Source organism: Gossypium arboreum, chromosome 6 (assembly GCF_025698485.1).
Source record: "Gossypium arboreum isolate Shixiya-1 chromosome 6, ASM2569848v2, whole genome shotgun sequence".
Taxonomy (NCBI): Eukaryota; Viridiplantae; Streptophyta; class Magnoliopsida; order Malvales; family Malvaceae; genus Gossypium; species Gossypium arboreum.
The window spans coordinates 63,150,711-63,161,701 of record NC_069075.1 but is presented as its reverse complement, the minus strand read 5'-3'; the positions used below and the strand labels follow the sequence as shown (position 1 = coordinate 63,161,701).

At 35.2% G+C, this 10,991-nt stretch overlaps 1 non-coding gene across 1 annotated transcript; it reads right to left on the bottom strand.

Moving 5' to 3' along the window:
• Positions 1 to 10,610: 10,610 nt before the first annotated feature.
• LOC128294954 (small nucleolar RNA R71) lies at positions 10,611 to 10,717 on the bottom strand. Its single transcript, XR_008285261.1, has one exon. It is a non-coding gene; the product is annotated as a small nucleolar RNA R71 (small nucleolar RNA).
• Between the last annotated feature and the right edge of the window lie 274 nt (positions 10,718 to 10,991).

Below are 10,991 nucleotides of genomic sequence, written 5' to 3'. Positions count from 1 at the left end.
ATTTACTCAATGTTTAATCACTTAAAACTTACCTCGGAAGTTGCCGAAGCGATTCTGACGGCTCTTGATCACTTTTCCTTTCCTTATCCAACTTTGATCCTCTAAGCTCTTGAGCTAAATCAAACAATTTACTTCCCAAATTAAACATAGTCATACGACATCCATATACATTTTATACTAGCGAAATGTACCATCAAGATATACTTTACTCAAATAATTTACCTTGGCCGATCATGTATAATGTTTTGTAGCTTAATAAATTTAACATACATTATGTATTTATAATATTTGTGCAGCCAATTATCCATGGTCATACACACAATCAAAAATAAATACCAAATTTTTCATATCCTTTATGCCCTAAGCTGAATACACTTGTCATGTTCACCTACATTTTTCAAGTACAACATTCTCATATTCGGCATTAGTATCAAGCATAATAGCCAATTCTTCCCACCTTGAATCTATGCATCTATTTAATCATAGTTTGTTCAAGCACTCATACAACAAGATACATCCAATTTAACAAGAAACAAAAACCTTATTTCTCCATAGCTACTATGGCCGAAAGTTCTAGGCATCTCAATACCAAATTTTAACATGGGTTGCCTAAAGAACTTGGTGATGAGTTCAAATTAATCTAACATTTCAAGCAACTTAACACATCCATATAACTAAAAAAATTCTAAGTTTAAACACAATACAACATTTTAGCACCATGGCCGAATACTTCATGAAGTTGTTAAGACCCATCCTTTTTATTAAGCACTCAAACTCAATCATCTTCATGCCTCATCACCACAACATCAAACACCAACCAAGAAGACAACACCCATGGCCGAGTATCATCTCCATCAAATAGCAAAAGAATTTAAACCAACATCTAGAAATATGCATGAATTTCATGGAATAACATCAAACATACCTCTTCCTAAACATCAACCAACCGAACATGAAGCAAGAGAATCCTCTTCTTCTTCCTTCCTCAAGTCACAGCAATAGGGGAGCATGGATGAGACAACTTTGTTTTCATCACCCCTCCCTTTTCATTACTTTATTACTAACCTTTTATTTTATTATTTCTAACATAAAACATTAACACAAAATGTTTATAATATGCTTTAACCCATAGCATGGCCGGCCACTACCTAAAGTTTTGGGTAATTTGACATGCAAGGACAAGCATTTTCTAACATGCATCAATAGGCCACTTTAACATTTGCCTAGCACATTTCTAAATTTTCTCACACAAGTCCTATTTAATAAAATTCACTTACAATTAACAAAATTCAAACATGAAATTTTCACACATGCATATATATATATATATAATAAGCATCAAATATGATGGTTAATTATTTTTATGACTCGGTTTTGTGGTCCCGAAACCACTTTCCGACTAGGGTCACATTAGGGGTGTCACAACTCTTCCCCCCTTTAGGGATTTTCGTCCCTGAAAATTTCTACCGATGCCTAGTTTAGGATAACGTCCTCTTATTGAATTATATCCATATAAATATTAGCTCATCGATAGCAATTGTAATTCATTACTGATTTCGCATCGATCTATAAAATCATTTTCTTATCTTAAAACAAATACATAAACATTTCTACAAGTATGCACATATATCTCATTTTCTTGATTTCATAAGCAATAATCACTTAATTTAATTCACAAATGCATTTCAAACACATATTAAGCACATATTAACATGTATAATTCACATCATCAACCGACATTTTCATTCATGTATAAGCTGTAACTTGACCGAAAGTACACATATACTCAAACATCCCAATAAATATCCTTTATAACTCCATCATATCTCACTATTCAACTTAACCTATTTCCAACAGAAAATCAACTTCCACATACCTGAACATTGAATTCATTTAGCACATAACCCATATATCCAAAATTATCAGCATTCATCAAAAATTCTTACAGACTTTCAAATGTCGAACTTAATCGAAATAATTTCTTGAACATGATTAACAAAAATAGGGGTCATTTAGCAATAGCACATATGACTTCATATACCAAGCATTCCATAAACTAAATCTGTAACACATTTATAACATGAATTCATTTCTTAACAACATATCCACCATCTTAAATCAATGCCTTCGTTCCATACGAGGTCTTACATGAATCTTGTTTTACTCACTTAATGTCTACTGACCGATCTCGCACACATAGTGCTCGGTTGAAGAACTCGCACTCTCAATGCCTCTAATCATTTGCACATATAGTGCCCCTATTCATTTGTTGTTACACATTGAAATGACTTAACCAAGTCCATAAACATCATGTATGTACACTTTTAAACATATCCTTTCATTTAAATTTGAATTCGTATAGTAATAAACACTTAAACTTTGCTCAAATTATCGGTACGAAGCCTACTAGGCACGGAGGCCCGAATGCACATCACAAGCATGATTGCTCTTGGGACCTAGCCCTGATATAACACCAAAGACGGATGCTCTTGGGACTTAGCCGGATATAACACGAGCGAATGCTCTTTGGGACTTAGCCCAGATATAACACCAAAGACGAATGCTCTTGGGACTTAGCAGGATATAACATCAAGACGAATGCTCTTGGGACTTAGCCCGACATAACACCAAAGACGAATGCTCTTGGGACTTAGCAGGATATAACATCAAGACGAATGCTCTTGGGACTTAGCCCGCTATATAACTCTCAATTCTCATGTACATATACATATATAACAATACACATTAGTATATCATTTACATTACTTGAATACAAACACAACATGCTTATCGACCATTCAACTTTCAGTTCCATAGCCACATACAAAGATCACATTTATAGTCGTAACACTCTTTCAAAATTGCATCACTTATACCCTTATAATTCAACCCAAATCAAAATTCAAATACGAGTACATGATACGTACCTGATCAACTTAATGATTTAAGCATATCCAAGTGAAGTTATATTGCAAATTCTCACAGTCAGAAGCTTGCTACAACTCGATCGGGATCAAAATTCATTACAATACAACAAACACATTTTAATAGTCAAAAATCATCACACTATCACTTTATCACTTTATGGCATGTATAAATAGACTCACGCGTGCTACGTTAGTCCTAGAATCGACTAAACCGTAGCTCTGATACCAATAAAATGTAACACCCCTATCCCGTATCCGTTGCCGGAATAGGTAAAGGGGCATTACCGGACTTGAAACTCATATCCGAACAGTAAAATTTTTGAATTTTTTTTTTATAAAGAATGTTCCTTTAGGTAAATACTAAAGACAGTCAGGGATACAATTTAACTGCTATAAGTACACATTCAAAAGATGCCATTTTGCATGGCTTATATACATTAACCAAAATATTCTTGACCCTTTGGTCTATTCTTTACATGCCATAAAATAATTCAAAACATAACAATATCAAGCGTTGGATAGTGATAGTGTGACTAGTTCTTGACGATCCACGAGGCTGTAGCTTCCAACCGAGATCTATAAAACAGAGGAAACATAGTAAGCGGAGTAAGCATTACAATGCTTAGTAAGTTTTAAGCAGTGTCAACAGATAACAATCAAATTATAACATAGTTGTTCGTATTTTATTTCACTCTTCCTTCTAGCATACCATCCCTTTACCGAATATGCCCATCTCATCATATATAATAGGCGATAAATTCTCACTTGATAGTGATCTCTTATAAACATAGGTACATTACATATTTTCACCTAACTTTCCACATTGACCAAACGCACAATAATCATAGAACAGTCTTATTGCTTTACTCACATATGCATAAATATAATCTCAAAATACATACCTGACCAACTTAACGCATTGAACGTATTTATTACCAATTGTTACTGTGAAGTCGTATAATCTTATGCTTTACTCGAATCTTTAGCGAAACCTTTAGCTCGAATAGTCCCCACACGTAGTTATCGGGTCTTACCCGGACAAAATCTCCACACGTAGTCATCGGGTCTTACCTGGACAAAATCTCCACACGTAGTCATCGGGTCTTACCCGGACATAATCTCCACACGTAGTCATCGGGTCTTACCTGGAATATATTTCCACGTTTCCTCTACATTTAATCACATGTTACAACATTCACATCGACTGTCATATTTGTAATTCATTTGCCTCATCAAATATCTAATAATACACACCTTTCACATTTGGTCATTCAGCCACAATATACACACATCTCCTACATATTTCACACTAGCCATTCGGCTTTACCACATATACATATCTCATACATATTTCACACTAGCCATTCCGCTTTACCACATATACATATCTCATATATATTTCACACTAGCCATTCCGCTTTACCACATATACATATCTCATACATATTTCACACTAGCCATTCCGCTTTACCACATATACATATCTCATATATATTTCACATTAGCCATTCGGCTTTACCACATACATATCTCATACATATTTCACACTAGCCATTCGGCTTTACCACATATACATATCTCATACATATCTCACACTAGCCATTCGGCTTTACCACATATACATATCACATATATATTTCACATTAGCCATTCGGCTTTACCACACACATATCTCATACATATTTCACACTAGCCATTCAGCTTTACCACATATACATATCTCATACATATTTCACACTAGCCATTCGGCTTCACCACACACATATCTCATACATATTTCACACTAGCCATTCGGCTTTACCACATATACATATCTCATACATATTTCACACTAGCCGTTCGGCTTTACCATATATACATATCTCATATATATTTCACATTAGCCATTCGGCTTTACCACACACATATCTCATACATATTTCACACTAGCCATTCAGCTTTACCACATATTCACTACAAGCTGTTTTCCTGAGCAATAATCACTAAATTATTTATAACTGGAGCTACAAAACTCAAAATCAATTGCCGTTAATTTTCCCTGAATATAGACTCATATATCTTCCATCCATAAAATTTTCAGAATTTTAGGTTTGGCCAATCAATACCAGATTTTTCTTACATTTTCCCTTGTTTCACTGTTTGACTAATCTGACCATTCTTCACTTCGAATCAAATTTCTCATTGTACAGAATTCAAAATATGTTCTATTTGATTTCATTTGTAACTAGACTCATTAAGGAGTCTAAGAATATAAATTTTATCTTATAACCATTTATGTACAAATTATAATGATTTTCTAAAAACAGAACAGGGGATTTTGAGTCATTCGACACTGTCTCACACAACTTTAAATATCTCTTTATAGGAAATTTCTTTGCTTACACGGTCTCTTTTATAAGAAACTAGACTAATTAAGCTTTGATTACATATTTTATTCAGCCTATAATTCCACACCAACAATTTATAGTGATTTTCTAAAATCACGTTACTGCTGCTGTCCTAAGCAAATTATTACAATTTGCTCTTAAATTTCAAGTCCAAACACTTATGAACTTACCATTTGAGTTTAAGACATATCATGGCCACATCATATCATATTAAATCAACTCATTATGTCCTATTATGATTGAATTTACTCAATGTTTAATCACTTAAAACTTACCTCGGAAGTTGCTTAGACGATTCTGACGGCTCTTGATCACTTTTCCTTTCCTTATCCAACTTTGATCCTCTAAGCTCTTGAGCTAAATCAAACAATTTACTTCCCAAATTAAACATAGTCATCGACATCCATATACATTTTATACTAGCCGAAATGTACCATCAAGATATACTTTACTCAAATAATTTACCTTGGCGGATCATGTATAATGTTTTGTAGCTTAATAAATTTAACATACATTATGTATTTATAATATTTCTGCAGCCAATTATCCATGGTCATACACACACAATTAAAAATAAATACCAAATTTTTCATATCCTTTATGCCCTAAGCCGAATACACTTGTCATGTTCACCTACATTTTTCAAGAACAACTTTCTCATATTCGGCATTAGTATCAAGCATAATAGCCAATTCTTCCCACCTTGAATCTATGCATCTATTTAATCATAGTTTGTTCAAGCACTCATACAACAAGATACATCCAATTTAACAAGAAACAAAACCTTATTTCTCCATAGCTACTATGGTAGAAAGTTCTAGGCATCTCAATACCGAAATTTTTAACATGGGTTGCCTAAAGAACTTGGTGATGAGTTCAAATTAATCTAACATTTCAAGCAACTTAACACATCCATATAACTAAAAAAAATTCTAAGTTTAAACACAATACAACATTTTAGCACCATGGCCGAATACTTCATGAAGTTGTTAAGACCCATCCTTTTATTGAGCACTCAAACTCAATCATCTTCATGCCTCATCACCACAACATCAAACACCAACCAAGAAGACAACACCTATGGCGAGTATCATCTCCATCAAATAGCAAAAGAATTTAAACCAACATCTAGAAATATGCATGAATTTCATGGAATAACATCAAACATACCTCTTCCTAAACATCAACCAACCGAACATGAAGCAAGAGAATCCTCTTCTTCTTCCTTCCTCAAGTCACGGCAATGGGGAGCATGGATGAGACAACTTTGTTTTCATCACCCTCCTTTTCATTACTTTATTACTAACCTTTTATTTTATTATTTCTAACATAAAACATTAACACAAAATGTTTATAATATGCTTTAACCCATAGCATGGCCGGCCACTACCTAAAGTTTTGGGTAATTTGACATGCAAGGACAAGCATTTTCTAACATGCATCAATAGGCCACTTTAACATTTGCCTAGCACATTTCTAAATTTTCTCACACAAGTCCTATTTAATAAAATTCACTTACAATTAACAAAATTCATACATGAAATTTTCACACATGCATATATATATAATAAGCATCAAATATGACGGTTAATTATTTTTATGACTCAGTTTTGTGGTCCCGAAACCACTTTCCGACTAGGGTCACATTAGGGGTGTCACATAAGACATGTTTGGGACATGCATCGGCCTCGAGGCATAAGCCAGTGTAAGACATGTCTGGGACATGCATCGGCTATGAGATGTGTCAGTTTAAGACCATCTCTGGGACATGGCATCAGCACCGATATGCTAGAACTTGTGTAAGTCCATGTCTGGGACATGACATCAGCACTTAACCCCATGTTTGAGACTAAATGAATATCTGATAATGTTCCAAATGGTTCAACGGTGAAAGTATGATTTCAAGTTAACAAGGAAAGTATAACCATGTTGTGAGTGGTACAGGTACCTATAAGATATGTATGAAATGTGAGCTCAATATATGCTATATAAGGTGTATTGAATATTGATGAGTAAGTTTTGCTTATGCCACTTGTGTATTATGATACTTATTGATGAATGGTAAAGTTATGTTGTATGTTTATTTATATGCAACTTACTAAGTTTTATGCTTACTCCCTCTCATTTTCTATTTACTTATAGTGCCGCCTATCTAGCTCAAGGATCAACGGAAGTCAGAGATATCGATCACACTATCAATCGAAGCTTTTGGTATAGTTTGATTTATATTTTTTAATATGGCATGTATAGGGCTTAGACTTTACCTTTTTTGTGTTACTGAGAATTTCCCAAATGTGTTGGCTTGGGTTGGAAACCCTTCATTTTGTATTAAGCCTTAAATGATGGCAAATATTCATTTTGATATATGCAAATGAAGTCACTCTCATGAATGAGTAATTGCTTAGTCGATATCTGCCCTATGGGCGTGTGGTCCGAACCGTGTGTCCCCTGCAAGCAAAAAATTTAAGTTAGTGTGCATGATAGTAAACACACGGGAAGAGACACAACCGTGTGTCTCAGTCGTGTGATGGACACGACCTAGTACACGGGTGTGTGCCTTCGCCATGTGATATTTTGGGGATGTTGACATCAAAAACAGAATGTCCATGTTTTTTGTATACGGGCTGGGACATGAGCGTGTCATGGTAGTGTGAAGGACACGGGCCAGGGACACAGGCATGCACCAAGCCATGTGAAAACCCCTGTAGGTGTGCATTAAAAAGTATTTCCACATGGGTGGAGGACATGGGTGTGTCCTTTCATTGCCTAGGCCATGTGAGTCACAGAGGCCAACAGCACGACCATAAAGAATTACTCATACGGGCGTGTTGCCGCTCCCACACGGGCGTGTGCCCCTATATCTAATAACACTTTTCAGAGTTTGTGGGAAGATCTGAATCATTCCCAAATGGTTTTAAATGACAGAAAGGACCTCGTAGGCTTTTATTATGAAGTTCTTAATTAAGAATCGGAAAAGTTTTAAATTTGACTAAATTTTAATGATTAAAAACGTGTGTTTGTATGTGATCGAGCTAAGTAACACCTCGTATTCCATCACAACGTAGGGTACGGGTGTGGGGTGTTACAAACCATATCTCAAATTAGTGGTAGAAATAGATATATCTTGTTATGAGGATTTCAAAAACATAAAAATTAATAAAAATAAGGCTAGAACAGACTTACAATTGAGCTTGGAAGCTTGAAAAACCCTAGCCATGGTTTCTCCATACAAGTTTCGACCAAGGAGTTGAAGATGGACAAAAATTGGCTTTTAATTTTGTTTTTAATTCATTTTAATAACTAAATAACCAAAATGCCTTAATGAAAAACTTTGAAAACATGCCTAACCATGTCCATTTTTGTCCACAAACTTAATCAATGGTCTAATTACCATATAAGGACCTCAATTTCATAACAAATTGACACCTTTAGCATGTAGAACTCAACTTTTTCACTTTTTACAATTTAGTCCTTTTGACTAAATTGAGTGCCCAAACGTCAAAAATTTCAAACTAAATTTTCAGAAAACAATTCCATAAAATTTTATACCATAAAAATATAATAAAAATAAACTTTACTATGTCAGATTTTTTGTCCCGAAACCACTGTTCTGAGTAAACAATCGGGCTGGTACAAATGGTAAGTGTAATTCTGAATTATACGGCCTTATTAAGCTATAAAGCTTACTCTGTTTCTTTTTCTATGTTTTATAGAGGTTTATTAGCTCGCTTGTTACGAACAAGTTGGAGTTTCACATCACACTATCCAATTGTCGATTGGTACTTTTGAACTTGTGGATATTTGTAAATATGGCATGTATAGGCTAGTTTTAAAGAAGATAAATATAGTTACTTGAGATCATGTTTTGGTACATTTGTGTAAAGGTTAAGCCATGTGATTTGGCTAAACTTTATGTTATAATTTGGTATGTTTTGGTAAATAGTTGTTGGAATTAAGATATGCAAATGCATCTTGATATATGGTAGGTTTATGAACAGAATATGTTGTTATTTATTAGGTAATGAATACTATGTTGAATTGGTATCATATGTGTATGAGATGTTATAGAATGGCTTCCAATTGGGTAATAAAAATGTTGCATATTGTGCTTGTGCATACATGTGAAAATAGGGTGGCAAAATGGCTTCGCAAATAGCCAATTTTTGTCTACACGGGCAGAGACACAACCGTGTGTCTCAGCCTTGTGTGACACACGGTCACATTACACGGCCGTGTGTCCCCTGGTGTTAAAATTGAATTGAAGTCAGTATGCTCCCCACAGCCTCACATACAAGCGTGTGATCGGCCGTGTGGTACAAGTCAGTATATCCCCTAAATGGCATACGGCCTAGCACACAGGCGTCTGACTTGGCCGTGTTGTGAAGTCAGTATACCTTCCAATTTTCACACGGCCTGGCACACGGGCGTGTCTTTGGCCGTGTGATGTAAGTCAGTATTTATACCCTGTTTCTACATGAGCTAAGACACAGGCGTGTCTGCTAATCATGTGAGGCACACGGCCTGCTCACACAGGCGTGTGGCCTTTGAAATGTTAAACTTTTTCTAAGTTTCAAAATTTTCATATGTTATCGGTTTAGTCCTGAATCATTTCTAAAACATGTTTAAGGACCCGTATATCCTTATAAGGGACATTATGATTATGTGGAATGATATTTTTGTATGAATGTATGATACATGTATATTAAGTGATATGTATTGATCGGTAATACCTCGTAACCCTAATCTAGTGACAGATACAGATTAGAGGTGTTACATACTCCCTGTAGACCCTGAGATTAAGAGAACTTTTCGACAATGAAGAAGATAAGCAGTTCAGATAAGGACCAAAGAGATAAACTACAGAAATCTAAGTTAAGGAAACAGAGTAAACCCTGCTCAAAATCCTATCCTTATTGCTAATGATAGGGATAGAGATCTAAGACATTATGTTGTGCCAGTGCTTCATGCTCTTAATTTGAGTATTAGGAGACCCAAAATCGAGGCACAACAGTTGGAGCTAAAGCCAGTCATATTCCAGATGCTTCAGACAGTGGGCCAATGCAGTGGAATGCCTACTAAAGATCGTCACCTTCACTTAAGACTGTTTATAGAGGTGAGCAATTCTTTCAAGCTAGCTGGAGTACCCAAAGATGCACTATGATTAAATTTGTTCCCATATTCACTAAGGGATAGAGCTCGAGCTTGGTTGAACTCATTACTACCAAATTCCATTACCACATGGATAGAGTTAGCAAAAAGATTCCTTATGAAATACTTCCCACCTAGCAAGAATGCCAAGTTAAGGGATGAGATCACTACTTTCAAACATATGGATGATGAGTCCTTGTATTAGGCATGGGAAAGGTACAAATAATTACTACGGAAGTGCCCTCATCATGGAATCCCATATTGTATCCAACTTGTGACATTCTATAATGGTCTAAATGCTCACACGAGAATGGTAGTAGACATTTTTGCTAATGGTGCTCTCATTTTTATGTCTTATAACAAAGCTTATCAAATCATTGAGAGGATTGCCAGCAACAATAATCAACATCCAACCAATCAAGCAGCGTTAGGAAGATGAGTCGCTAGAATACATGAAGTGGATCCACTCACTTCACTCACATCTCAAGTATCTTCGATTTCCTCAAGGCTTAAAAACTTTACTACTAAT